Below are 26,287 nucleotides of genomic sequence, written 5' to 3' on the forward strand. Positions count from 1 at the left end.
GCATAAGGAAACAAATAATGGGAGGTGGGAGGAAATGAGAAGGAGTGTCTGTATTTGCAGCGCGAAATGAAACATGTGAGATCATAACAGCACTAATTCACTAGATCCCATTAGAACTCCGCATTTAAATCTGCTTGGGCGAGAGTAGTACTAGGATGTGTGACCTCCTCGGAAGTACTCATGTTGCATCCATTTTTTTACAGATGGGTCGCTCGATGTTAAGCGCGACTCGAACTATGTTCCGCTGGTTTATTCACAAATGTGAGTGATGGTGCCGAGGCATTTTACTTGATATTAGAATGAGAAGCAAAGGTGCAGCATGCAAGCAGAATGAAACAGGTTCTATTATACCATCACTAATTCACCGGATCCCATCAGAACTCTGCAGTTAAATGTGCTTGGGTAAGTGTAGTACTAGGAGTGGTTACCTCTTGGGAAGTTCTCGTGTTGCACCTATTTTTTTCAGATGGGGCGTTCAACGTTTTACGCAACTAGAACTATGCTCTAATTGTTTATTCGTAAATGTGTGTCATGGCGCCGGGGCATTTTACTTGATATTAGAACGAGAAGAAGAGGTGCAATGTGCACCCACATGGAAACAAATTACGGGAGGGGGGAGGGAAGGAAAAGGAGTGTAGGTATTTACATCGCAGAATGAAACATGTGCCATTATACCATAACTAATGCACCGGATCCCATCCGCAGTTAACTGTGTTTGGGCAAGTGTGGTACTACAGTGGTGGCCTCTTGGGAAGTCCTAGTGTTGTACCTATTTTTTCAGATGGGGCGTTTGACGTTACATGTGACTGGAACTATGGTCCGCTGGTTTATTCGCAAATGTGAGTCACGACAACGGAGTATTTTACTATATATTAGAACGAGAAGGAGAGGTGTAGTGTGCACACACAAGAAAACAAATTACAAGAGGGGCGAGAGAAGGAGATGGAGTGTATGTATTTGCAGCACGGAATGAAATAGGTGCAATTATACCATCACTAATTCACTGGATCCCGTCAGAACTCCGCAGTTAAGTGTGCTTGGGCAAGAGTAGTACTAGGATGGGTATCCTTCTGGGAATCCTCGTGTTGCACCAATTTTTTTACAGATAGGTCGTTCGACGTTATGCGCGATTGGAACTACGGTCCGCTGGCTTATTCGTAAATGTGAGTCACGGCGTCGGAGCATTTTACTTGATATTAGAACGAGAAAGAGAGGTGCACTGTGCAGAAACAAATGACGGGAGGGGGGGGGAAGGAGAATGAGTGTATGTATTTGCAGCACGGAATGAAACAGGTCCCATTAGACCATTACTAATTCACTGGATCCCATCAGAACTCCGCAGTTAAATGTGTTTGGGTGCGTGTAGTACTAGGAGTGGGGACCTCTAGGGAAGTCCTCGTGTTGCACCCATTTTTTTCAAATGGATTGTTCGATGTTACGCGCGATGGGAACTATGGTCCGCTGGTTTATTTGCAAATGTGAGTCACGATGTTGGGACATTTTACTTGATATTATAACGAGAAGCAGAGGTGCAGTGTGCACGCACAAGAAAACAAATGACGGGAGCAGAGATGGAAGGAGAACGTTTGTGTGTTTCTAAAATGCGAAATGAAACAGGTGCGATCATACTAGCACTAATGCACCAGATCCCATCAGAACTCCGTAGTTAACTGTGCTTGGGCGAAAGTAGTACAATGATGGGTTACCTCCTGGGAAGTTCTCGTGTTGCACAAATTTTTTTTCAGATGGGTCGTTCGACGTTACGCGCGACTGGAACTATTGTCCGCTGGTTTATACGCAAATGTGAGTAAAGACGTAGGGGCATTTTAATTGATATTAGAACGAGAAGGAGAGGTGAAATGTGAACGCACAAGGAAACAAATGATGGGAGGGGGAAGAAAGGAGAAGGAGTGTATATATTTTCAGCGCGAAATGAAACAGGTGCGATCATACTAGCACTATAGCACTGGATCCCATCAGAACTCCGCAATTAAGTGTGCTTGGGCGAGAGTAGTACTCGGATGTGTAACCTCCTGGGAAGTCCTCGTGTTGCAACTATTTTTTTTCTGATGGGTCGTTCGACGTTACGCGCGAATGGAATTATGAACTGCTGGTTCATTCGCAAAGGTGAGTCACGGTGCCGGGGCATTTTACTTGATATTAGAACGAGAAGGAGAGATGCATAGCACACGCACAAGGAAACAAATAACGGGAGGGGGGATGGAAGGAGAAAGAGTGTATGTATTTGCAGCGCAGAATGAAACATGAGCGATCATACCAATACTAATGCACCGGATCCCATCAGAACTCCGCAGTTAAGGGTGCTTGGGCGATAGAAGTATTAGGATGGGTGACCTCCTGCGAAGTGCTTGTGTTGCACCCATTTTTTTTTCAGATGGGTCGTTCGACGTTACGTGCGAATGGAATTATGAACCACTGGTTCATTCGCAAAGGTGAGTCACGGTGCCGGGGTATTTTACTTGATATTAGAATGAGAATGAGAGATGCAGAGTGCACGGACAAGGAAACAAATAAGGGGAGCGGGGATGGAAGGAGAAGGTTTGTATGTTTTTGAAGCGCGAAATGAAACAGGTGCAATCATACCAGCACTAATGCACCAGATCCCATCAGAACTTTGAAGTTATGTTTGCTTGGGCGAGAGTAGTAGTGTATATACTGTAGCGTGAAATTAAACATATGCGATCATACCAGCACTAATGCACCTGATCCCATCAGAACTCCGCAGTTAAGTGTGCTTGGGCGAGAGTAGTACTCGGATGTGTGACCTCTTGGGAAGTACTCGTGTTGCACAAATTTTTTTGGAGACGGGTCGTTCGATGTTACGCGCAACTAGAACTAAGGTCCGCTGGTTTATACACAAATCTGAGTCAAGAAGAGGGGCATTTTAATCGATATTAAAACGAGAAAGAGAGATGCAGTGTGAACGCACAAGGAAACAAATGATAGGAGGGGGGAGGGAAGGAGAATGAGTGTATGTATTTACAGCACGAAATGAAACAGGTACGATCATACCAGCACAAATGCACCGGATCCCATCAGAACTCCGCAGTTAAGTGTGCTTTGGCGAAAGTAGTACATGGATGGGTTAGCTCTTGGAAAGTTCTCGTGTTGCACCCATTTTTTTTCAGATGGTTCGTTCGACATTACGCGCGACTGGAACTATGGTCCGCTGTTTATACGCAAATGTGAATCAAGACTCAGGGGCATTTTAATTTATATTAGAACGAGAAGGAGAGGTGAAGTGTTAACGCACCAAGAAACAAATTACGGGAGGGGGAAGAAAGAAGGAGTGTACATATTCACAGCGTATAATGAAACATGAGCGATCATACCAGCACTAATGCATCTGATCCCATCAGAACTCCGCAGTTAAGGGTGCTTGGGCGATAGTAGTATTAGGATGGGTGACCTCTTGCGAAGTGCTCGTTTTGCACCCATTTTTTTTCAGATGGGTCGTTCGACGTTACACGCGAATGGAATTATGAACCGCTGGTTAATTCACAAAGATGAGTCATGATGCCAGAAATTTTAGTTGATATTAGAACGAGAAGGAGAATGCAGAGTGCACGCACAAGGAAACAAATGACGGGAGAGGGGATGGAAGGAGAAAGAGTGTATGTATTTACAGTGCAGAATGAAACATGACAGATCATACCAGCACTAATGCAACGGATTCTATCAGAAGTCCACAGTTAACGGTGTTTGGGCGAGAGTAATATTAGGATGGGTGACTTCCTGCGAAGTACTTATATTTCACCCATTTTCTTGGGAAGTCCTCGTGTTGTACCCATTTTTTTTAGATGGATCGTTCGACGTTACGTGCGACGGAAACTATGGTCCGCTGGTTTATTAGCAAATGTGAGTCACGACGTTGGGACATTTTACTTGATATTAGAACTAGAAGCAGAGGTGCAGTGTGCACGCACAAGAAAACAAATGACGGGAATGGGGATGGAAGGAGAAGGTTTGTGTGTTTTTGAAGCGCGAAATGAAACAGGTGCGATCATACCAGCACTAATGCACCGGATCCCATCAGAACTCCGCAGTTATGTTTGCTTGGGCGAGAGGAGTAGTGTATGTATTTGCAGCGCGAAATGAAACATGTGCGATCATACGAGCACTAATGCACCGGATCCAATCAGAACTCCGCAGTTAAGTGTGCTTCGGCGAGAGTAGTACTCAGATGTGTAACCTCCTGGGAAGTCCTCGTGTTGCAACCATTTTTTTTCAGATGGGTCGTTCGACGTTACACGTTAATGGAATTATGAACCGCTAGTTCATTCGCAAAGGTGAGTCACGGTGCTGGGGCATTTTACTTGATATTAGAACGAGAAGGAGAGATGCAGAGTGCACGCACAAGGAAACAAATGACGGGAGGGGGATGGAAGGAGAAAGAGTGTATGTATTTGCAGCGCAGAATGAAACAGAGCGATCATACCAGCACTAATGCACCGGATCCCATCAGAACTCCCAAGTTAAGGGTGTTTGGGCGATAGTAGTATTAGGATGGGTGACCTACTGTGAAGTGCTCATGTTGCACCCATTTTTTTTCAGATGGGTCGTTCGACGTTATGCACAAATGGAATTATGAACCGCTGGTTCATTCACAAAGGTGAGTAACGGTTCTGAGGCATTTTAGTTGATATTAGAACGAGAAGGAGAGATGCAGAGTGCACGCACAAGGAAATAAATGAGGGGTGGGGGGATGGAAGGAGAAAGACTGTACGTATTTGCAGTGCAGAATGAAACATGACGGATCATACCAGCACTAATGCAATGGATTCTATCAGAACTCCGCAGTTAAGGGTGCTTGGGCGAGAGTAGTACTAAGATTGGTGACCTCCTGCGAAGTCTTTATATTTCACCCATTTTCTTGGGAAGTCCTCGTGTTGCACTCATTTTTTTTCAGATTTATCGTTTGATGTTACGAGCGACGAAAACTATGGTTCGCTGGTTTATTCGCAAATATGAGTCACGACGTTGGGACATTTTACTTGATATTAGAATGAGAAGCAGAGGTGCAGTGTGCACGCACAAGAAAACAAATGACGGGAGCAGGGATGGATGGAGAAGGTTTGTTTGTTTTTGAAGCGCGAAATGAAACAGGTGCGATCATCCCAGTACTAATGCACCGGATCCCATCAGAACTCCACAGTTATATTTACTTGGGCGAGAGTAGTAGTAGGATGGGTGACCTCCTGGGAAGTACTCATGTTGCACCCATTAGTTTACAGATGATTCTTTCGACGTTACGCGTGACTTGAATTATGGCCTGTAGGTTTATTTGCTAATGTGAGTCACGGCGCCGTGACATTTTACTTGATATTAGACTTAGAACGAGAGGTGGAGTGTGAACGCACAAGGAAACAAATGACGGGAGGGGGAAGGGAAGGAGAAGGAGTGTATGTATTTGCAGCGCAAAATGAAACAGGTACGATCATACCAGCACTAATGCACCGGATCCCATCAGAACTCTGCAGTTAAGTGTGCTTGGGCGAGAGTAGTTCTCGAATGGGTGACCGCCTGGGAAGTCCTCATGTTGCAGCCATTTTTTTTCAAATGGGTCCTTCGACGTTAAGCACGAATGAAATTATGAACCGCTGGTTCATTCGCAAAGGTGAGTCACGATGCCGAGGCAATTTACTTTATATTAGAACGAGAAGGAGAGATGTAGAGTGCAGGCACAAGGAAACAAATGACCGGAGGGGGGATGGAAGGAGAAAGAGTTTAAGTATTTGTAGTGCAGAATGAAACATGAGCGATCATACCAGCACTAATGCAACGGATTCTATCAAAACTCCGCAGTTAAGGGTGCTTGGGCGAGAGTAGTACTAGGATGGGTGACCTCCTGCGAAGTCGTTATATTTAACCCATTTTCTTAGAAAGTCCTCGTGTTGTACCCATTTTTTTCAGATAGATCGTTCGACGTTACGCACCACTGGAACTATGGTCCGCTGATTTATTCGCAAATGTGAGTCACGATGTTGGGACATTTTACTTGATATTAGAACGAGAAGCAGAGGTGCAGTGTGCACGCACAAGAAAACAAATCACGGAAGCGGGGATTGAATGAGAAGGTTTGTATTTTTGGAATCACGAAATGAAATAGGTGTGATCATACAAGCACTAATGCACCGGATCCCGTCAGAACTCCGCAGTTAAGTGTGCTTTGACGAGAGTAGTACTCGGATGGGTGACCTCTTGGGAAGTCCTTGTTTTGCACCCATTTTTTTTCAGATGGGTCGTTCGACGTTACGCGCAAATGGAATTATGAACCGCTGGTTCATTCGCAAAGGTGAGTCCCGGTGCCGGGACATTTTACTTGATATTAGAACGAGAAGGAGAGATGCAGAGTGCACGCACAAGGAAACAAATGACCGGAGGGGGGATGGAAGGAGAAAGAGTTTAAGTATTTGCAGTGCAGAATGAAACATGAGTGATCATGCCAGCACTAATGCAATTGATTCTATCAGAACTCCGCAGTTAAGGGTGCTTGGGCGAGAGTAGTACTAGGATGGGTGACCTCCTGCGAAGTCGTTATATTTCACCCATTTTCTTGGGAAGTCCTCGTGTTGCACCCATTTTTTTCAGATGGATCGTTCGACGTTACCCGTGATTGGAACTATGGTCCGCTGGTTTATTCGAAAATGTGAGTCACGATGTTGGGACATTTCACTTGATATTAGAACGAGAAGCAGAGTAGCAGTGTGCACGCACAAGAAAACACATGACGGGAGCGGGGATGGAAGGAGAAGGTTTGTATTTTTTGAAGCGCGAAATGAAATAGGTGTGATCATACCAGCACTAATGCACCGAATCTCGTCATAACTCCGCAGTTAAGTGTACGTGCGCGAGAGTAGTACTCGGATGGGTGACCTCCTGGGAAGTCCTTGTGTTTCACCTATTTTTTTTCAGATGGGTCGTTCGACGTTACGCGCGAATGGAATTATGAACCGCTGGTTCATTCGCAAAGGTGAGTCACGGTGCCGGGGCATTTTACTTGATATTAGAACGAGAAGAAGAGATGTAGAGTGCACGCACAAGGAAACAAATGATCGGAGGGGGGATAGAAGGAGAAAAAGTGTATGTATTTGCAGCGCAGAATGAAACATGAGTGATCATACCAGCACTAATGCAACGGATTCTATCAAAACTCCGCAGTTAAGGGTGCTTAGGCGAGAGTAGTACTAGGATGGGTGACCTCCTACGAAGTCCTTATAGTTCACCCATTTTTTTCTGATGGATCGTTCGACGTTTCGCGCGACGGGAACTATGGTCCGCTGGTTTATTCGCAAATTTGAGTCACGACGTTGGGACATTTTACTTGATATTAGAACGAGAAGCTGAGGTGCAGTGTGCACGTACAAGGAAACAAATGACGGGAACGGGGATGGAAGGAGAAGGTTTGTTTGTTTTTTAAGCGCGAAATGAAACAGGTGCGATCATACCAGCACTAATGCACCGGATCCCATCCGAACTCCGCAGTTATGTTTGCTTGGGTGAGAGTAGTAGTGTATGTATTTGCATCACTAAATTAAACAGGTGCGATCATACCAGCACTAATGCACCGGATCCCGTCAGAACTCCGCAGTTAAGTGTGCTTGGGCGAGAGTAGTATTCGGATGGGTGACCTCCTTGGAAGTTCTCTTGTTGCACCAATTTTATTTCAGACGGGTCCTTCAACGATACGCGCGACTAGAACTATGGTCCGCTGATTTATACGCAAATGTGAGTCGATAAGCAGGGGTATTTTAATCGATATTAGAACGAGAATGAGAGGTGCAGTTTGAACGCACAAGGAAACAAATGATGGGAGGGGGGAGAGAAGGAGAAGGAGTGTATGTATTTGCAGCACAAAATGAAATAGGTGCGATCATACAAGCACAAATGCACTGGATCCAATTATAACTCCACAGTTAAGTGTGCTTTGGCGAAAGTAGTACAAGGATGGGTTATCTCCTGGGAAGTTCTCGTGTTGAACCCATTTCTTTCAGATGGGTTGTTCGACGTTACGCGCGACTGGAATTATGAACGGCTGGCTCATTCACAAAGGTGAGTCACGATGCTAGGGCATTTTACTTGATATTAGAACGAGAAGGAGAGATACAGAGTGCACGCATAAGGAAACAAATGACGGGAGGGGAGATGGAAGGAGAAAGAGTGTATGTATTTGTAGCGTAGAATGAAACATGAGCGATCATACCAGCACTAATGCAACTGATTCTATCAGAACTCCGCAATTAAGGGTGCTTGGACGAGAGTAGTACTTGGATGGGTGACCTCCTGTGAAGTCCTTATATTTCACCCATTTTCTTGGAAAGTCCTCGTGTTGCACCCATTTATTTTAGACGGATTGTTCGACGTTATGCGCGACGGGAACTATGGTCTGCTGGTTTATTCGCAAATGTGAGTCACGACATTGGGACATTTTACTTTATATTAGAACGAGAAGCAGAGGTACAGTGTGCACGCACAAGAAAATAAATGACGGGAGCGGGGATGGAAGGAGAAGGTTTGTATGTTTTTGAAGCGCGAAATGAAACAGGTGCGATCATACCAGCACTAATGCAGCGGATCTCATCGAAACTATGCATTTAAGTGTGCTTGGGCGAGAGTAGTACTTGGATGGTTGACCTCCTGGGAAGTGTGTTGCACCCATTTTTTTGTAGATGATTCTTTTGACATTACGCGTGACTTGAATTATGGTCTGCAGGTTTATTAGCAAATGTAAGTCACGGCGCTGTGGCATTTTACTTGATACTAGAACGAGAACGAGAAGTACAGTGCGCACGCACAAGGAAACAAATGACGGGAGGGGGAAGAAAGGAGAAGGAGTGTATGTATTTGCAGCGCGAAATTAAACTGGTGTGATCATACGAGCACTAATGCACCGGATCCCATCAGAACTCCGCAGTTAAGTGTACTTTGGCGAGAGCAGTACTCGGATGGGTGACCTCTTGGGAAGTCCTCTTGTTGCACTAATTTTTTTTCAGACGGGTCGTTAGACGTTACGTGCGACTGGAACTATGGTCCGCTAGTTTATACGCAAATGTGAGTCAAGAAGTAGGGACACTTTAATCGATATTAGAACGAGAATGAGAGGTGCAGTGGGAACGCACAAGGAAACAAATGATGGGAGGGGGGAGGGAAGGAGAAAGAGTGTATGTATTTGCAACACGATATGAAACAGGTGCGATCATACAAGCACAAATGCATTGGATCAAATCAGAACTCCGCAGTTAAGTGTGCTTTGGCGAAAGTAGTACAAGGATGGGTTACCTCCTGGGAAGTTCTCGTGTTGCACCCATTTTTTTTCTGATGGGTCGTTCGACGTTACGCGTGACTGGAGCTATGGTCTGCTGGTTTATAGGCAAATGTGAGTCAAGACGCAGGGACATTTTAATTGATATTAGAACGAGAAAGAGAGGTGAAGTGTGAACGCAGCAGGAAACAAATGACGGGAGGGGGTAAAAAGGAGAATGAGTGTATATATTTGCAGCGCGAAATGAAACAGATGCGATCATACAAGCACTAATGCACCGAATCCCATCAGAAGTCCGTAGTTAAGTGTGCTTAGGCGAAAGTAAAACAAGGATGGGTTACCTCTTGGGAAGTTCTCGTGTTGCACAAATTTTTTTTCAGATGGGTCGTTCAACGTTACGCACGTCTGGAACTATGGTCCGCTGGTTTATACGCAAATGTGAGTCAAGACACAGAGGCATTTTAATTGATATTAGAACGAGAAGGAGAGGTGAAGTGTGAACGCACAAGGAAACAAATGACGGGAGGGGAAAGAAAGGAGAAGGAGTGTATATAATACAGCGCAAAATGAAACAGGTGCGATCATACCAGCACTAATGCACCAGATCCCATCAGAACTCTGCAGTTAAGTGTGCTTGAACGAGAGTAGTTCTCGGATGTGTGACCTCCTTAGAAGTCCTTGTGTTGCACCCATTTTATTTCAGATGGGTCATTCGACGTTACGGGCGAATGGAATTATGAACCGCTGGTTCATTCATAAAGGTTAGTCACGGTGCCGGGATATTTTACTTGATATTAGAACAAGAAGGAGAGATGGAGAGTGCACGCACAAGGAAACAAATGACGGAGGGGGGGGATGGAAGGAGAAAGAGTGTATGTATTTGCAGCGCAAAATGAAACATGAGCGATCATACAAGGACTGATGCCCCGGATCCCATCAGAACTCCGCAGTTAAGGGTGCTTGGGCGATAGTAGTATTAGGATGGGTGACCTCCTGCGAAGTACTCGTGTTGCACCCATTTTTTTTCAGATGGGTCATTCGACGTTATGCGCGAATTGAATTATGAACCGCTGGTTCATTCGCAAAGGTGAGTCACGGTGCCGGGGCATTTTACTTAATATTAGATCGAGAAGGAGAGATGTAGAGTGCATGCACAAAAAAACAAATGATCGGAGGGGGGATGGAAGGAGAAAGAGTGTATGTATATACAGCACAGAATGAAACATGAGCGATCATATCAGCACTAATGCAATGGATTCTATCAGAACTCCGTAGTTAAGGATGCTTGGGCGAGAGTAGTACTAGGATGGGTGACCTCCTACGAAGTCCTTATATTTCACCCATTTTCTTGGGAAGTCCTCGTGTTGCACCCATTTTTTTAAGATAGATCTTTCGATGTCACGCGCAACTGGAACTATGGTCCGCTGGTTTATACGCAAATGCGAGTCAAGAAGCAGGGGCATTTTACTCGATATTAGAACGAGAAGGAGAGGTGCAGTGTGAACGCACAAGGAAATAAATGATGGGAGGGGGGAGGGAAGGAGAAGGAGTGTATGTATTTGCAGCACAAAATGAAACAGGTGCGATCATACAAGCACAAATGCAACGGATCCCATCAGAACTCTGCAGTTAAGTGTGCTTTGGCGAAAGTAGTACAAGGATGGGTTACCTCTTGGGAAGTTCTTGTGTTGTACCCATTTTTTTTCAGATGGGTCATTCGACGTTACGCGCGACTGGAACTATGGTCCGTTGGTTTATACGCAAATGTGAGTCAAGACGTAGGGGCATTTTAATTGATATTAGAATGAGAAGGAGAGGTGAAGTGTGAACGCACAAGGAAACAAATGATGGGAGGGAGAAGAAAGAAGAAAGAGTGTATATATTTGTAGTGCAAAATGAAACAGGTGCGATCATACCAGCACAAATGCACCGGATCCCATCAGAACTCCGCAATCAAGTGTGCTTGGGCAAGAGTAGTACTCGGATGGGTGACCTCTTGGGAAGTCCTCGTGTTGCACCTATTTTTTTTCAGATGGGTCGTTCGACGTTACGCGCGAATGGAATTATGAACCACTGGTTTATTTGCAAAGGTGAGTCACGGTGTCAGGTCATTTTACTTGATATTAGAACGAGGAGAGATGCAGAGTGCACGCACAAGGAAACAAATGATCGGAGGGGAGATGAAAGGAGAAAGAGTGTATGTATTTGCAGCGCAGAATGAAACATGAGCGATCATACCAGCACTAATGCAACGGATTCTATCAGAACTCTGTAGTTAAGGGTGCTTGGGCGAGAGTAGTAATACGATGGGTGACCTCCTGCAAAGTCCTTATATTTCACCCATTTTCTTGGGAAATCCCCGTGTTGCACCCATTTTTTTCAGATGGATCGTTCAATGTTACGCGCGATGGGAACTGTGGTCTGCTGGTTTATTCGAAAATGTGAGTCACGACGTTGGGACATTTTATTTGATATTAGAACGAGAAGCAGAGGTGCAGTGTGCACGCACAAGAAAACAAATGATGGGAGCGGGGATGGAAGGAGAAGGTTTGTATGTTTTTGAAGCACGAAATGAAACAGGTGCGATCATGCCAGCACTAATGCACCGGATCCCATCAGAACTCTGCAGTTATGTTTGCTTGGGCGAGAGTAGTAGTGTATGTATTTGCATCGCTAAATTAAACAGGTGCGATCATACCAGCACTAATGCACCGGATCCCATCAGAACTCCGCAGTTAAGTGTGCTTGGGCGAGAGTAGTACTCGGATGGGTGACCTCCTAGGAAGTCCTCGTGTTGCACAAATTTTTTTTTCAAAAGGGTCGTTCTACATTATGCGCGACTGGAACTATGGTCCGCTGGTTTATACGCAAATGTGAGTCAAGAAGCAGGGGCATTTTAATCGATATTAGAACGAGAAAGAGAGGTCCCATTATACCATCAGTAATTCACTGGATCCCATCAGAACTCCGCAGTTAAATGTGCTTGGGCGAGTGTAGTAGTAGGAGTTGTGACCTCCTGGGAAGTCCTCGTGTTGCACCTATTTTTTTGCAGATGGGTCCTTCGACGTTACGCGCGACTGGAACTATTGTCTCCTGGTTTATTCACAAATGTGAGTCACGGCACCGAGATATTTTACTCGATATTAAAAGGAGAATGAGAGGTGCAGTGTGCACTCAAAAGTAAAAAAATGACGGAATGGGGGCAAGAAGGAGAAGAAGTATATGTATTTCCAGCGCAGAATGAAATAGATGCCATCATACCATCACTAATTCAACAGATCCCATCAGAACTACGCATTTAAATGTGTTTGGGCGAATGTAGTAGTAGGAGTGGTGAACTCCTGGGAAGTTCTTGTGTTTCACCTATTTTTTCAGATGGGGCGTTCGACGTTACGCGCGACTGGAACTATGGTCTACTGGTTTATTCGCAAGTGTGAGTCATGGCGCCGAGGCATTTTACTTGATATTAGAACGAGAAGAAGAGGTGCAGTGTGCACGCACAAAGAAACAAATGATGGGAGGGTGAAGGGAAGGAGAAGGTGTTTATGTATTTGCAATGCGGAATGAAATAGGTGCGATCCTACCAGCACTAATGCACCAGATCCCATTAGAACTCTGCAGTTATGTGTGCTTGGGCGAGTGTAGTACTAGGATGGATGACCTCCTCGGAAGTACTCGTGTTGCACCATTTTTTTGCAGATTAGTAGCTCGACGTTATGCGCGACTGAAACTATGGTCCTCTAGTTCATTCGCAAACGTGAGTAACGGCGCCGGAGCATTTTGCTTAATATTATTCGTGCATTCAATTATAGCCCACCACATGATAAGATTATTATTACGAGCTTCTTACTTAGTAGAACAACAAAAAAAGAGGTGCGGCAGGTGTTCCGTTCATATAGACATGAGTCGAGGCACCGGGGCATTTCGCTCGATATTAGAACTAAAAGTAGAGGTGCGTTGCGCGCACAGCGAAACAAATGACGGGAAGGGAGAGGGATGGAGGAGGGATATATATCTTTGCGGCACAAATTAGAAGGGGTGCCATCATACCAGCACTAGTTCACGGGATCCATCAGAACTCTGCAGTTAAGCGTGTTTGGGCGAGAGTAGTTCTACGATGGGTGACCTCTTGGGAAGCACTCGTGTTGCACCCTTTTTTTTGCAGACATGGCGTTAAATGTTACAGGGGACTGGAGCGACAGTCCGCATGTTCATTCGCAAATGCTAGTCACAGTGCTGGGGCATTTTTCTTAATACTTTTCATGCATTCAATTAAAGCCCATCACGTGATGAGAGTGTCATTATGAGCATCTTAAATAGTAGAACAACGAAAAATGAGGTATGGCGGGCGATCCGTTCATATGGGCATGAGTCGAGGTGCCAGGGCATTTCGCTCGATATTAGAACTAGAAGCAGAGGTGAGTTGCGCGCACAGCGAAATAAATGACGGGAACGGAGAGGGAAGGAGAAGTAGTATATGTCTTTACGGTGCAAATTAGAAGGGGTGCGATCATACCAGCACTAGTTCACCGGATCCCATCAGAACTCCGCAGTCAAGCGTGCTTGGGCGAGAGTAGTAGTAGAATGGGTGACCTCTTATGAAGTACTCGTGTTGCACTCCTCTTTTTATAGACGGGACATTAAATGTTACGCGGGACCAGAGAGACGGTCCGACAGTTCATTCACAAACGTGAGTCACGGTGCCGGGACATTTTGCTTAATATATTTTTTTGCATTCAATTAAAGCCCATCACGTGTTGAGAGTGTCATTGCGAGCATCTTACATAGTAGAACAATGAAAAAGGAGGTGCGGCGGGTGTTTCATATAGACATGAGTCGAGGCGCCGGGGCATTTCGCTCGATATTAGAACTAGAAGCAGAGGTGAGTTGCGCCCACAGCGAAATAAATGATGGGAAGGGAGAGGGAAGGGGAAGGGGTATATGTATTTGCGGCGCAAACCAAAACGATTGTGATCATACCAGCACTAGTTCACCGGATCCCATCAGAACTCCGCAATCAAGCGTTTTTGGGCGAGAGTAGTACTAGGATGTGTTGCCTTCTGGGAAGTGCTCGTGTTCCACCCTTCTTTCTACAGATGGGGCGTTAAATGTTACGCGGGAACGGAGCGATGGTCTTCCGGGGCATTTTGCTTAATATTTTTTGCACATTCAATTAAAACCAATCACGTGATAAGAGTGTCATTGCGAGCACTTTATATAATATAACAACAAAAAATGAGGTGCGGTGGGCGATCCATTCATATGGGCATGAGTCAAGGTGCTGGGGCATTTAGTGTAGCATTAGAACTAGAAGAAGAAGTGAGGTGCGCGCACAGCGAATCAAATGATGGGAGGGGAGAGGGAAGGAGAAGGGGCATATGTATTTGTAGTGCAAACAAGAAAGGGTGCGATCATACCAGCACTAGTTCACCGGATTCCATCAGAACTCTACAGTTATGCGTGCTTGGGAGAGAGTAGTACTAGGATGGGTTACCTTCTGGGAAGCTCTCAGCTCTCGTGTTGCATCCTTCTTTTTTCAGATTGGGTGTTAAATGTTATGTGGGACTGGAGTGACGATCCACCGATTCATTCGCAAATGTGAGTCACGGCGTCAGAGCTTTTTGTTTAATATTTTTCACGCATTCAATTAAAGCCCATCACGTGATAAGAGTGTCTGCGAGCATATTACATAGTAAAATAATAAAAAACGAGGTGCGGCACTATCCGTTCATATGGGCACAGGTCGAGGCGCCAGGGTATTTCGCTTGATATTAGAATTAGATGCAGAGGTGAGGTGCACGCACAGCGAACCAAATGACAGAAGGGGAGAGGGAAGGAGAAGGGGTATATGTACTTACGGCGCAAACTAGAACGGGTGCGATCATACCAGCACTAGTTCACCGGATCCCATCTGAACTCCGTATTTAAGCATGCTTGGGCGAGAGTAATACTGGGATGGGTGATCTCCTGGGAAGTTCTCGTGTTGCACCCTTTTTTTTGCAGACGAGGTGTTAAACATTCAATTGGACCAGAGAGATGGTCTGCCGGTTCATTTGTAAACCTGAGTCACGGCACCGGAGCAGTTTTCTTAATATTTTTTCAGCATTCAATTAAAGCCCATCATATGATGAGACTGTAATTGCGAGCATCTTAAATAGTAGAACAACAAAAAACGAGAGGCGGCAGGCGATCCGTTCATATGGGCATGAGTCGAGATGGGTTGTTCGACGTTACGCGCGATTGAAACTTTAGTCTGCTGGTTTATTCGTAAATCTAAGTCACAGCATCAGGGTATTTTACTTGATATTAGAACAAGAAGAAGAGGTGCAGTGTGCACGCACAAGGAAACAAATGACGGGACGGGAGAGGGAAGGAGAAAGAGTGTATGTATTTGCAGCGCAGAATGAAACAGGTGCCATTATACCATCACTAATTCACCAGATCCCATCAGAACTCCACAGCTAAATGGGCTTAGGCAAGTGTAGTACTAGAAGTTGTGACCTCCTGAGAAATCCTTGTGTTGCACCTATTTTTTTCAGATGGGGCGTTTGACATTATGCGCGACTGGAACTATGGTTTGCTGGTTTATTCGCAAATGTGAGTCACAGCGCCGAAAAATTTTACTTAATATTAGAACGAGAATGAGAGGTGTAGTGTGCACGCACAAGGAAATAAAAGACAGGAGAGGGGAGGAAGGAGAAGGAGTATATGTATTTGCAGTACAGAATAAAACAGGTGTGATCATATCAGCACTAATGCACCAGATCCCATCAGAACTCTGCAGTTAAGTGTCATTGGACGAGAGTAGTATTAGAATCCTGGGAAGTACTCGTGTTGCTCCCATTTTTTTGCAGATTGTTCGTTCGACCTTATGCGCGACTAGAACTATGGCTCGCTGGTTTATTCACAAATAAGAGTCACGGCGCAGGGGCATTTTACTAGATATGAGAATGAGAGCAGAGGTGCAGTGTGCACGCACAAGAAAACAAATGATTGGAGGGGAGAGAAAAGGAGAAGGAGTGTATGTATTTGCATCGCAAAATGAAACAGGTGCCATTATATCAGCACTAATGCACCAGATCCCATCATAACTACGCAGTTAAGTGTGCTTGGGCGAGAGTAGTACTAGAATGGGTGACCTCTTGGGAAGTCCTCGTGTTTCACTTATTTTTTTACAGATAGGTCGTTCGACGTTACATGCGACTGGAACTTTGGTCCACTAGTTTATTCGCAAATGTGAGTCATGACATCGGAGAATTTTACTTGATATTAGAATGAAAAAAAGAGGTGCAGTGTGCACGCACAAAGAAACAAATGACAGGATGGGGGAATACTAGAATAGGTGACCTCCTGGGAAGTCCTCGTATTGCACCTATTTTTTTGCAGATGGGTCGTTTGACGTTACACACGACTGGAACTAGGGTCCGCAGTTAAGTGTGTTTGGGCAAAGTAGTACTACGATGGGTGACCTCCAGGGAAGTTCTCGTGTTGCACTTATTTTTTAACAGATGGGTCGATCGACGTTACGTGCGACTGGAACTATGGTCCGCTGGTTTATTCGCAAATGTGAGTCATGACGCCGGGGTATTTTACTTGATATTAGAAAAAGTAGGAGAGGTGGAGTGTGCATGCACAAGGAAACAAATGACGGGAGGGGGGGAGCGAAGGATAAGAAGTGTATGTATTTGCAGCACAGAATGAAACAAGTGCGATCATGCCAGCACTAATGCACCAGATCCCATTAGAAGTCCGCAGTTAAGTGTGCTTGGGCAAGAGTAGTACTAGAATGGGTGACCTCTAGGGAAGTCCTCGTGTTGCACCAATTTTTTTGCAGATGGGTCATTCGACATTACGCACGACTGGAAATATGGTCCGCAGTTAAGTGTGCTTGGGCAAAGTAGTACTACGATGGGTGACCTCGTGGGAAGTTCTCGTGTTGCACTTATTATTTAATAGATGGGTCGTTCGACGTTACGCGCGACTGGAACTATGGTCCGCTGGTTTATTCATAAATGTCAGTCATGACGCTGGGGTATTTTATTTGATATTAAAACAAGAAGGAGAGGTGCAATGTGCACGCACAAGAAAACAAATGACGGGAGGGGAGAGAGAAGGAGAAAGAGTGCATGTATTTGCTTTGCAGAAAGAAACAGGTGCCATTAGACCAGTAGTAATGCACCAGATCCCAACAGAACTCCGCAGTTATGTGTGTTTGGGCGAGAGTAGTGCTAGAACAGGTGACCTCCTGGTGTTGCACTTATTTTTTTACAGATGGGTCGTTCGACGTTACGTGCGACTGGAACTTTGGTCTGATGGTTTATTCGCAAATGTGAGTCATGACACCAGGGCATTTTACTTGATATTAGAATGAAAAGAAGAGGTACAGTGTGCACGCACAAGGAAATAAATGACGGGTGGGGGGAGAGAGGGAGGAGTGTATGTATTTACAGCGCGGAACAAAACAAGTGCGATATTACCAGCACTAATGCACTAGATTCCATAAGAAGTCCTCATTTAAGTGTGTTTGGGCGAGAGTAGTACTAGAATGGGTGATCTCCTGGGAAGTCCTCGTGTTGCACCTATTTTTTTGCAGATGGGTCATTCAACATTACGCATGACTGGAAATATGGTCCACAGTTAAGTGTGTTTGGGCAGAGTAGTATTACAATGGGTGACCTCCTGGGAAGTTCTCGTGTTGCACTTATTTTTTTACAGATGGGTCGTTCGACGTTACACGCGACTGGAACTATAATCCCTTGGTTTATTCGCAAATGTGAGTCACGGCGCCGGGGCATTTTACTTGATATTAGAACGAGAAGGAGAGATGCAATGTGCACACACAAGAAAATAAATGACAGGAGGGGGGAGGGAAGGAGAAGGAGTGTATGTATTTGAAGTGCGAAATAAAACAAGTGCGATCATACCAGCACTAATACACCGGATCCCATCAGAAGTCCGCAGTTAAGTGTGGTTGGGCGAGAGTAGTACTAGAATAGGTGACCTCCTAGGAAGTCCTCGTGTGGCACCTATTTTTTTGCAAATGGGTCGTTCGACGTTACGCACGATTGGAACTATGGTCCGCAGTTAACTGCGTTTGGGCAAAGTAGTACTACGATGGGTGACCTCTTGGGAAGTTCTCGTGTTCCACTTATTTTTTAACAGATGGGTCGTTCGACGTTACGCGCAACTGGAACTATGGTCCGCTGGTTTATTCGCAAATGTGAGTCAAGACGCTGGAGTATTTTACTTGATATTAGAACGAGAAGGAGAGGTGTAGTGTGCACGCACAAGAAGGCAAATGACGAGAGGGGAGAGGAAAGGAGAAGGAGTATATGTATTTGATGCGCGGAATAAAACAAGTGCAATCATACCAGCACTAATGCACAGGATCCCATCAGAAGTCCGCAGTTAAGTGTGCTTGGGCGAGAGTAGTACTAGAGTAGGTGACCTCCTGGGAAGTCCTCGTGTTGCACCAATTCTTTTGCAGATGGGTCGTTCGACATTATGCACGACCGGAACTATGGTCTGCAGTTAAGTGTGCTTGGGCAAAGTAGTACTACGATGGGTGACCTCGTGGGAAGTTCTCGTGTTGTACTTATTTTTTAATAGATGGGTCGTTCGACAGCACGCACGACTGGAACTATGGTCCGCTGGTTTACTCACAAATGTGAGTCACAACGCTAGGGTATTTTATTTGACATTAGAACGAGAAGGAGAGGTGCAGTGTGCACGCACAAGAAAGCAAATGACGAGAGGGGACAGGAAAGGAGAAGGAGTATATGTATTTGCAGCGCGAAATAAAACAAGTGCGATCATACCAGCACTAATGCACCGGATCCCATCAGAAGTCCGCAGTTAAGTTTGCTTGGGCGAGAGTAGTACTAGAATGGGTGACCTCCTGGGAAGTCCTCGTGTTGCACCTATTTTTTTGCAGATGGGTCATTCGACGTCACGCACGACTGGAACTACGGTCCGCAGTTAAGTGTGCTTTGGAAGAGTAATACTAAGATGGGTGACCTCCTGGAAAGTTTTCGTGTTGCACCTATTTTTTTACAGATGGGTCGTTCGACGTTACGCGCGACTGAAACTATAGTCCCTTGGTTTATTCGCAAATGTGAGTTACAGTGCCGGGGCATTTTACTTGATATTAGAACGAGAAGGAGAGGTGCAGTGTGCACGCACAAGGAAACAAATGACGGCAGGGGGGGAGGGAAGGGGAAGGAGTGTATGTATTTGCAGCGCGGAATAAAACAAGTGCGATAATACCAGCAGTAATGCACCGGATCCCATAAGAAGTCCGCAGTTAAGTGTGCTTGGGCGAGAGTTGTACTAGAAAAGGTGACCTCCTGGGAAGTCCTCGTGTTGCACTTATTTTTTTAGAGATGGGACGTTCGACCTTACGCACGATTGGAACTATGGTCCACAGTTAAGTGTGTTTTTGCAAAGAAGTACTACGATGGTTGACCTCCTGGGAAGTTCTCGTGTTGCACTTATTTTTTAAGAGATTGGTCGTTTGATGTTATGCGCGACTGGAACTATGATCCACTAGTTTATTCGAAAATATGAGTCACGACACTGGGGTATTTTACTTGATATTCGAACGAGAAGGAGAGGTGCAGTGTGCATGCACAAGGAAACAAATGATGGCAAGGGGGAGGGAAGGAGAAGGAGTGTACGTATTTGCAGCGCGGAATGAAACAAGTGTGATCATACCAGCACTAATGAACCGGATCTCATTAGAAGTCCGCAGTTAAGTGTGCTTGGGCAAGAGTAGTACTAGAATGGGTGATCTCCTGGGAAGTCCTCGTGTTGCACCTATTTTTTTGCAGATGGGTCGTTCGACATTACGCACGACTATAACTATGGTCCAAAGTTAAGTGTGCTTGGGCAAAGTAGTACTACGATGGGTGACCTCCTGGGAAGTTCTCGTGTTGCACTTATTTTTTAACAGATGGGTCATTCGACATTACGAGCGACTGGAACTATGGTCCGCTGGTTTATTTGAAAATATGAGTCATGACGCCGGGGTATTTTACTTGATATTAGAATGAGAAGGAGAGGTGCAGTGTGCACGCACAAGGAAACAAATGACGGCAGGGGGGAGGGAAGGAGAAGGAGTGTATGTATTTGTAGCGTGAAATCAAACAAGTGCGATCATACCAGCACTAGTGCACCGGATCCCATCAGAAGTCCGCAGTTAAGTGTGCTTGGACAAGAGTAGTACTAGAATGGGTGACCTCCTGGGAAGTCCTCATGTTGTACCTATTTTTTTGCAGATGGGTCGTTCGACATTACGCACGAGTGGAACTATGGTCCACAGTTAGTGTGCTTGGGCAAAGTAGAACTACGATGGGTGACCTCGTGGGAAATTCTCGTGTTGAACTTATTTTTAACAGATGGGTCGTTCGATGTTACGCGCGACTGGAACTATGGTCTGCTGGTTTATTTACAAATGTGAGTCACGACGCTGGGGTATTTTATTTGATATTAGAACGACAAGGAGAGGTGCAGTGTGCACGCACAAGAAAATAAATGACGAGAGGGGGGAGGGAAGGAAAAGGAGTGAATGTATTTGCAGCGCGGAATAAAACAAGTGCGATCATACCAGCACTAATGCACTGGATCCCATCAAAAGTCCGCAGTTAAGTGTGCTTGGGCGAGAGTAGTACTAGAATGGGTGACCTCCTGGGAAGTCCTCGTGTTGCACCTATTGTTTTACAGATGGGTCGTTCGACGTTACGCATGACTGGAACTATGGTCCGCAGTTTTGTGTGCTTGGGCAGAGTAGTACTACGATGGGTGACCTCCTAGAAAGTTCTCGTGTTGCACTTATTTTTTTACAGATGGGTCGTTCGACGTTACGCACGACTGGAACTATGGTCCGCTGGTTTAATCGCAAATGTGAGTCACAGCGCCGGAGCATTTTACTTGATATTAGAACGAGAAGGAGGGTTGCAGTGTGCACGCACAAGGAAACAAATGACGAGTGGGGGGAGGGAAGGAGAAGGAGTGTATGTAATTGCAGCGCAGAATGAAACAAGTGTGATCATACCAGCACTAATGCACAGGATCCCATTAGAAGTCCGCAGTTAAGTATGCTTGGGCGAGAGTAGAACTAGAATAGGTGACCTCCTGGGAAGTCCTTGTGTTGCACCTATTTTTTTTTCATATGGGTCGTTCAACGTTACGCACGATTGGAACTATGGTCCGCAGTTAAGTGTGCTTAGTCAGAGTAGTACTACGATGGGTGACCTCCTGGGAAGTTCTCGTGTTGCACTTATTTTTTTACAGATGGGTCGTTCGATGTTACGTGCAACAAGAACTATGTTTCGCTGGTTTATTCGCAAATATGAGTTACGGTGCCAGGGAATTTTACTTGATATTAGAATGAGAAGGAGAGGTGCAGTGTGCACGCATAAGGAAACAAACGACGAGAAGGGAGAGAGAAGGAAAAGGAGTGTATGTATTTGCAGTGCGAAATGAAACAAGTGAGATCATACCAGCATTAATTCACCGGATCCCATCAGAAGTCCGCAGTTAAGTATGCTTGGGCAAGAGTTGTACTAGAATAGGTGACCTCCTGGGAAGTCCTTGTGTTGCACCTATTTTTTTTGCATATGGCTCGTTCGACGTTACGCACGACTGGAACTATGGTCCGTAGTTAAGTGTGCTTAGGAAGAGTAGTACTACGATGGGTGACCTCCTGGGAAGTTCTCATGTTCCACTTATTTTTTTACAGATGGGTGGTTCGACTTTACGCACGACTGGAACTATGGTTTGCTGATTTATTCGCAAATGTGAGCCACGGCGCCGGGGCATTTTACTTGATATTAGAACGAGAAGGAGAGGTGCAGTGTTGCACGCACAAGGGAACAAATGACGGGAGGGGGGAGGGAATGAGGAGTGTATGTATTTGCTGCACGGAATATACAAGTGCGATCATACCAGAACTAATGCTCCGGATCCCATCAGAAGTCCGCAATTAAGTGTGTTTGGGCAAGAGTAGTCCTAGAATGGGTGACCTCCTGGGAAGTCCTCGTGTTGCACCTATTTTTTTGCATATGGGTCGTTTGACGTTACGCACTACTAGAACTATGGTCCGCAGTTAAGTGTGCTTAGGCAGAGTAGTTCTACGATGGGTGACCTCTTGGGAAGTTCTCGTGTTGCACTAATTTTTTTACAGATGGGTCGTTCGACGTTAAGTGCGACTGGAACTATGGTCTGCTGGTTTATTCGCAAATGTGAGTCACGGCACCGGAGCATTTTACTTGATATTAGAACGAGAAAGAGAGGTGCAGTGTGCACGCACAAGGAAACAAATGAAGGGAAAGGGGAGGGAAGGAGAAGAAGTTTATGTTTTTGCAGCGTGGAATGAAACAAGTGCGATCATACCAGCACTAATGCACTGGATCCCATCAGAAGTCCGTAGTTAAGTTTGCTTGGTTGAGAGTAGTACTATGATAGGTGACCTCCTGGGAAGTTCTCGTGTTGCACCTATTTTTTTTCAGATGGGTTGTTCGATGTTACGCACGACTGGAACTATGGTCTGCTGGTTTATTCACAAATAAGAGTAACGGTACCGGGACATTTTACTTGATATTAGAACGAGAAGCAGAGGTGCACTGTGCACGCACAGGAAAACAAATGACGGGAGTGGGGAGGGAAGGAGAAGAAGTGTATGTATTTGCATCGCAGAATGAAATAGGTGCCATTATACCAGCACTAATGCACCAGATCCTATCATAACTCCGCAGTTAATTGTGATTGGGCGAGAGTAGTACTAGGATGGGTGACCTCCTGGGAAGTCCTCGTGTTGCACCTATTTTTTTACAGATGGGTCGTTCGATGTTACACCCGACTGGAACTATGGTCTGCTGATTTATTCACAAATAAGAGTAACGGTACCGGGACATTTTACTTGATATTAGAACGAGAAGCAGAGGTGCACTGTGCACGCACAGGAAAACAAATGACGGGAGTGGGGAGGGAAGGAGAAGAAGTGTATGTATTTGCATCGCAGAATGAAATAGGTGCCATTATACCAGCACTAATGCACCAGATCCCATCATAACTCCGCAGTTAATTGTGATTGGGCGAGAGTAGTACTAGGATGGGTGACCTCCTGGGAAGTCCTCGTGTTGCACCTATTTTTTTACAGATGGGTCGTTCGATGTTACACCCGACTGGAACTATGGTCCGCAGTTAAGTGTGCTTGGGCAGAGTAGTACTACGACGGGTGACCTCGTGGGAAGTTCTCATGTTGCACTTATTTTTTTACAGATGGGTCGTTCGATGTTATGCGCGACTGAAACTATGGTCCGTTGGTTTATTCGCAAATGTAAGTCATAGTGCCGGGACATTTTATTTGATATTAAAACGAGAAAGAGAGGCGCAGTGTGCACGTACAAAGAAACAAATGACTGGAGTGGGGAGGGAAGGAGATGGAATGTATGTATTTGCAGTGCAGAATGAATTACGTGAGATCATACCAGCACTAAATCATTGGATCCCATCAGAACTCCGCAGTTAAGTGTGCTTGGGCGAGAGTAGTGTTAGGATGGGTGACCACCTGGAAAGTTCTCGTATTTCACCAAATTTTTTACAGATGGGTCGTTCGACATTACAACATTAATGCACCGGATCCCATCAGAACTCCGCAGTTAAGTGTGCTTGGACGAGAGTAGTACTAGGATTAGTGACCTCTTGGGAAGTTCTCGTGTTGCACCCATTTTTTTGCAGATGGGCCGTTCGATGTTACACGTGACTGGAACTATGGCTCGCTGGTTTATTCACAAATAAGAGCCACGACTCCGAGGTATTTTATTAAAACGAGAAACAGAGGTGAAGTGTGCACGCACAAGGAAACAAATGATGGGAGGGGGGAGGGAAGGAGATGGAGTGTATGTATTTGCAGCGCGGAATGAAACGGGTGCGATCAAACAAGCATTAATGCATTGGATACCATCAAAACTCTGCAGTCAAGTGTGTTTGGGCGAGAGTAGTACTAGGATGGGTGACCTCCTGGGAAGTTCTCGTGTTTCACCCATCTTTTTACAGATGGGTCCTTCGACGTTGCGCTCGACTGAAACTATGGTCCACTGGTTTATTCGCTAATGTGAGTGATGGCACCGGAGCATTTTACTTGATATTAGAACGAGAAAGAGAGGTGCAGTTTACACGCACAAGGAAACAAATGACGGGAGGGGGGAGGGAAGGAGAAGGAGTGTATGTATTTGCAGTGCAAAATGAAACATTTGCGATCATACCATCACTAATTCACCGGATCAAATCAGAACTCCGGAGTTAAGTGTGCTTGGGCGAGAGTAGTACTAGGATGGGTGACCTCCTGGGAAGTCTTCGTGATTCCCCGATTTTTTTACAAATGGGTCCTTCGACGTTACGCGCAACTGAAACTATGGTCCTGTGATTTATTCACAGATGTGAGTGACAGCGCCGGAGCATTTTACTTGATATTAGAACGAGATGGAAAGGTGCATTTTGCACACACAATGAAAGAAATGACGGGAGAGTGGAGGGAAGGAGAATGAGTGTATGTATTTGCATCGCGAAATGAAACATTTGCGATTATACCATCACTAATTCACCTGATCAAATTAGAACTCCGGAGTTAAGTGTGTTTGGGCGAGAGTAGTACTAGGATGAGTGACCTCTTAGGAAGTGCTTGTGTTGCACCCGTCTTTTTGCAGACAGGGCATCAAACGTTACACACGACTGGAGCCATAGTCCGCTGATTCATTTGTCGGCGTGAATCGTCGTGCCGAGGCATTTTGCTTACTTTCTTTTGTGCACTCATTTATAGTCCACCACGTGATAACAGAGTCATTACAAGCATCTTACACAGTAGAACAACGAAAAAAAAAGGTGTGGCAGGTGGTCCTTTAATTTGGGCATAATTCGAGGTGCTGGGGCATTTTGCTTGATATTAGAACTAGAAACAGAGATGCAGTATGCGCGCACAGCGAAAAAAATGACAGGAGAAGGGAGGAAAGGAGAAGGGGTATATGTATTTGCAATGCGGAATGGAAGGGGTGCGATCATACCAGCACTAATGCACTGGATCCCATCAAACTATGCAGTTAAGCATGCTTGGGCGAGAGTAGTACTAGGATCGGTAAACTCATAAGAAGTCCTCATGTTGCATTGTCTTTTTGCAAACGGGCATAAAACGATACATGTGATCGGAGCCACAATCCGCTGGCGTGAGTTGCGTCGCAAGAAAATTTTACTTACTATTTTTTCGTGCATTCATTTATAGTCTACCACGTGATAAGAGTGTCATTACGATCATCTTACATAGTAGAATAAAGAAAAATGAGGTACGGCGGGTGGTCCTTTCTTCTGGCGTGAGTCGATGTGTCGGGGCTTTTTGCTTGATATTAGAACTATAAACAGAGGTGCGGTGTTCGCGCACAGCAAAAAAAATGACGGGTGGGGGGAGGGAAGGAGAAGGGGTATATGTATTTGCAGTGCGGAATGGAAGGGGTGCAATCATACTAGCATTAATACATAGGATCCCATCGAACTCCGTAGTTAAGCGTGCTTGGGCAAGAGTAGTACTAAGATGGGTGACCTCCTGGGAAGTTCTCTTGTTGCACCCCTCTTTTTGCAGATGGGGCGTCAAACGTTACGCGCGATCGGAGCCACAGTCCACCGGTATGAGTAGCGACATTGAAACATTTTGCTTAATATTTTATGTGCACTTATTTGTAGTCCACCACGTGATAAGAGTCTCATTACGAGAGTCTTACATAGTAAAACAACGAAAAAAGAGGCGCAGCGGGCCTCTGTTCTTCTGGGCATGAGTCGAAGCAACATGACATTTCACTCTATATTAGAACTAGAAGCAGAGATGTGGTATGCCCACACAGCAAAATAAATGATGGGAGGGGGGAGGGAACGAGAAGGGCTATATGTATTTGCAGTGGGGAATGAGACAGTTGCAATCATACAAACACTAATGCACACGATCCCATCAGAACTCTG

The 26,287-nt window shown here is 45.3% G+C and overlaps 2 non-coding genes and 40 pseudogenes across 2 annotated transcripts; all 42 read left to right on the forward strand.

Annotated features, from left to right (window-relative positions):
• Positions 1-976: 976 nt before the first annotated feature.
• Positions 977-1,094, forward strand: LOC148254381 (5S ribosomal RNA; annotated as a pseudogene).
• A 521-nt stretch (positions 1,095-1,615) lies between these two features.
• On the forward strand, positions 1,616-1,734 carry LOC148254382 (5S ribosomal RNA; annotated as a pseudogene).
• A 205-nt stretch (positions 1,735-1,939) lies between these two features.
• LOC148254383 (5S ribosomal RNA) lies at positions 1,940-2,058 on the forward strand (annotated as a pseudogene).
• A 206-nt stretch (positions 2,059-2,264) lies between these two features.
• On the forward strand, positions 2,265-2,383 carry LOC148254384 (5S ribosomal RNA; annotated as a pseudogene).
• Positions 2,384-2,695: 312 nt separating this feature from the next.
• LOC148254385 (5S ribosomal RNA) lies at positions 2,696-2,814 on the forward strand (annotated as a pseudogene).
• Positions 2,815-3,019: 205 nt separating this feature from the next.
• On the forward strand, positions 3,020-3,138 carry LOC148254386 (5S ribosomal RNA; annotated as a pseudogene).
• A 201-nt stretch (positions 3,139-3,339) lies between these two features.
• Positions 3,340-3,458, forward strand: LOC148254387 (5S ribosomal RNA; annotated as a pseudogene).
• A 664-nt stretch (positions 3,459-4,122) lies between these two features.
• LOC148254388 (5S ribosomal RNA) lies at positions 4,123-4,241 on the forward strand (annotated as a pseudogene).
• Positions 4,242-4,445: 204 nt separating this feature from the next.
• Positions 4,446-4,564, forward strand: LOC148254389 (5S ribosomal RNA; annotated as a pseudogene).
• A 561-nt stretch (positions 4,565-5,125) lies between these two features.
• On the forward strand, positions 5,126-5,244 carry LOC148254390 (5S ribosomal RNA; annotated as a pseudogene).
• Positions 5,245-5,450: 206 nt separating this feature from the next.
• On the forward strand, positions 5,451-5,569 carry LOC148254391 (5S ribosomal RNA; annotated as a pseudogene).
• A 559-nt stretch (positions 5,570-6,128) lies between these two features.
• Positions 6,129-6,247, forward strand: LOC148254392 (5S ribosomal RNA; annotated as a pseudogene).
• Positions 6,248-7,561: 1,314 nt separating this feature from the next.
• LOC148254393 (5S ribosomal RNA) lies at positions 7,562-7,680 on the forward strand (annotated as a pseudogene).
• A 206-nt stretch (positions 7,681-7,886) lies between these two features.
• On the forward strand, positions 7,887-8,005 carry LOC148254394 (5S ribosomal RNA; annotated as a pseudogene).
• An 879-nt stretch (positions 8,006-8,884) lies between these two features.
• Positions 8,885-9,003, forward strand: LOC148254395 (5S ribosomal RNA; annotated as a pseudogene).
• A 206-nt stretch (positions 9,004-9,209) lies between these two features.
• LOC148254396 (5S ribosomal RNA) lies at positions 9,210-9,328 on the forward strand (annotated as a pseudogene).
• Positions 9,329-9,856: 528 nt separating this feature from the next.
• On the forward strand, positions 9,857-9,975 carry LOC148254397 (5S ribosomal RNA; annotated as a pseudogene).
• A 207-nt stretch (positions 9,976-10,182) lies between these two features.
• On the forward strand, positions 10,183-10,301 carry LOC148254398 (5S ribosomal RNA; annotated as a pseudogene).
• Positions 10,302-10,861: 560 nt separating this feature from the next.
• On the forward strand, positions 10,862-10,980 carry LOC148254399 (5S ribosomal RNA; annotated as a pseudogene).
• A 205-nt stretch (positions 10,981-11,185) lies between these two features.
• On the forward strand, positions 11,186-11,304 carry LOC148254400 (5S ribosomal RNA). The gene has a single exon (XR_015820387.1). It is a non-coding gene; the product is annotated as a 5S ribosomal RNA (ribosomal RNA).
• Positions 11,305-11,967: 663 nt separating this feature from the next.
• On the forward strand, positions 11,968-12,086 carry LOC148254401 (5S ribosomal RNA). The gene has a single exon (XR_015820672.1). It is a non-coding gene; the product is annotated as a 5S ribosomal RNA (ribosomal RNA).
• A 767-nt stretch (positions 12,087-12,853) lies between these two features.
• LOC148254402 (5S ribosomal RNA) lies at positions 12,854-12,972 on the forward strand (annotated as a pseudogene).
• A 347-nt stretch (positions 12,973-13,319) lies between these two features.
• Positions 13,320-13,437, forward strand: LOC148254403 (5S ribosomal RNA; annotated as a pseudogene).
• Positions 13,438-13,785: 348 nt separating this feature from the next.
• LOC148254404 (5S ribosomal RNA) lies at positions 13,786-13,904 on the forward strand (annotated as a pseudogene).
• Positions 13,905-15,156: 1,252 nt separating this feature from the next.
• LOC148254405 (5S ribosomal RNA) lies at positions 15,157-15,275 on the forward strand (annotated as a pseudogene).
• A 1,712-nt stretch (positions 15,276-16,987) lies between these two features.
• LOC148254406 (5S ribosomal RNA) lies at positions 16,988-17,106 on the forward strand (annotated as a pseudogene).
• Positions 17,107-18,193: 1,087 nt separating this feature from the next.
• On the forward strand, positions 18,194-18,312 carry LOC148254407 (5S ribosomal RNA; annotated as a pseudogene).
• Positions 18,313-18,640: 328 nt separating this feature from the next.
• Positions 18,641-18,759, forward strand: LOC148254408 (5S ribosomal RNA; annotated as a pseudogene).
• Positions 18,760-19,087: 328 nt separating this feature from the next.
• On the forward strand, positions 19,088-19,206 carry LOC148254409 (5S ribosomal RNA; annotated as a pseudogene).
• Positions 19,207-19,535: 329 nt separating this feature from the next.
• Positions 19,536-19,654, forward strand: LOC148254410 (5S ribosomal RNA; annotated as a pseudogene).
• A 328-nt stretch (positions 19,655-19,982) lies between these two features.
• LOC148254411 (5S ribosomal RNA) lies at positions 19,983-20,101 on the forward strand (annotated as a pseudogene).
• Positions 20,102-20,429: 328 nt separating this feature from the next.
• LOC148254412 (5S ribosomal RNA) lies at positions 20,430-20,548 on the forward strand (annotated as a pseudogene).
• A 326-nt stretch (positions 20,549-20,874) lies between these two features.
• Positions 20,875-20,993, forward strand: LOC148254413 (5S ribosomal RNA; annotated as a pseudogene).
• Positions 20,994-21,321: 328 nt separating this feature from the next.
• LOC148254414 (5S ribosomal RNA) lies at positions 21,322-21,440 on the forward strand (annotated as a pseudogene).
• A 329-nt stretch (positions 21,441-21,769) lies between these two features.
• Positions 21,770-21,888, forward strand: LOC148254415 (5S ribosomal RNA; annotated as a pseudogene).
• A 326-nt stretch (positions 21,889-22,214) lies between these two features.
• LOC148254416 (5S ribosomal RNA) lies at positions 22,215-22,333 on the forward strand (annotated as a pseudogene).
• Positions 22,334-22,661: 328 nt separating this feature from the next.
• Positions 22,662-22,780, forward strand: LOC148254417 (5S ribosomal RNA; annotated as a pseudogene).
• A 206-nt stretch (positions 22,781-22,986) lies between these two features.
• LOC148254418 (5S ribosomal RNA) lies at positions 22,987-23,105 on the forward strand (annotated as a pseudogene).
• A 206-nt stretch (positions 23,106-23,311) lies between these two features.
• On the forward strand, positions 23,312-23,430 carry LOC148254419 (5S ribosomal RNA; annotated as a pseudogene).
• A 328-nt stretch (positions 23,431-23,758) lies between these two features.
• LOC148254420 (5S ribosomal RNA) lies at positions 23,759-23,877 on the forward strand (annotated as a pseudogene).
• A 658-nt stretch (positions 23,878-24,535) lies between these two features.
• Positions 24,536-24,656, forward strand: LOC148254421 (5S ribosomal RNA; annotated as a pseudogene).
• A 1,128-nt stretch (positions 24,657-25,784) lies between these two features.
• Positions 25,785-25,902, forward strand: LOC148254422 (5S ribosomal RNA; annotated as a pseudogene).
• Positions 25,903-26,287: the final 385 nt, after the last annotated feature.

Source organism: Carica papaya, chromosome 5, assembly GCF_054855325.1.
Source record: "Carica papaya isolate Zhongbai chromosome 5, ASM5485532v1, whole genome shotgun sequence".
Classification (NCBI taxonomy): domain Eukaryota; kingdom Viridiplantae; phylum Streptophyta; class Magnoliopsida; order Brassicales; family Caricaceae; genus Carica; species Carica papaya.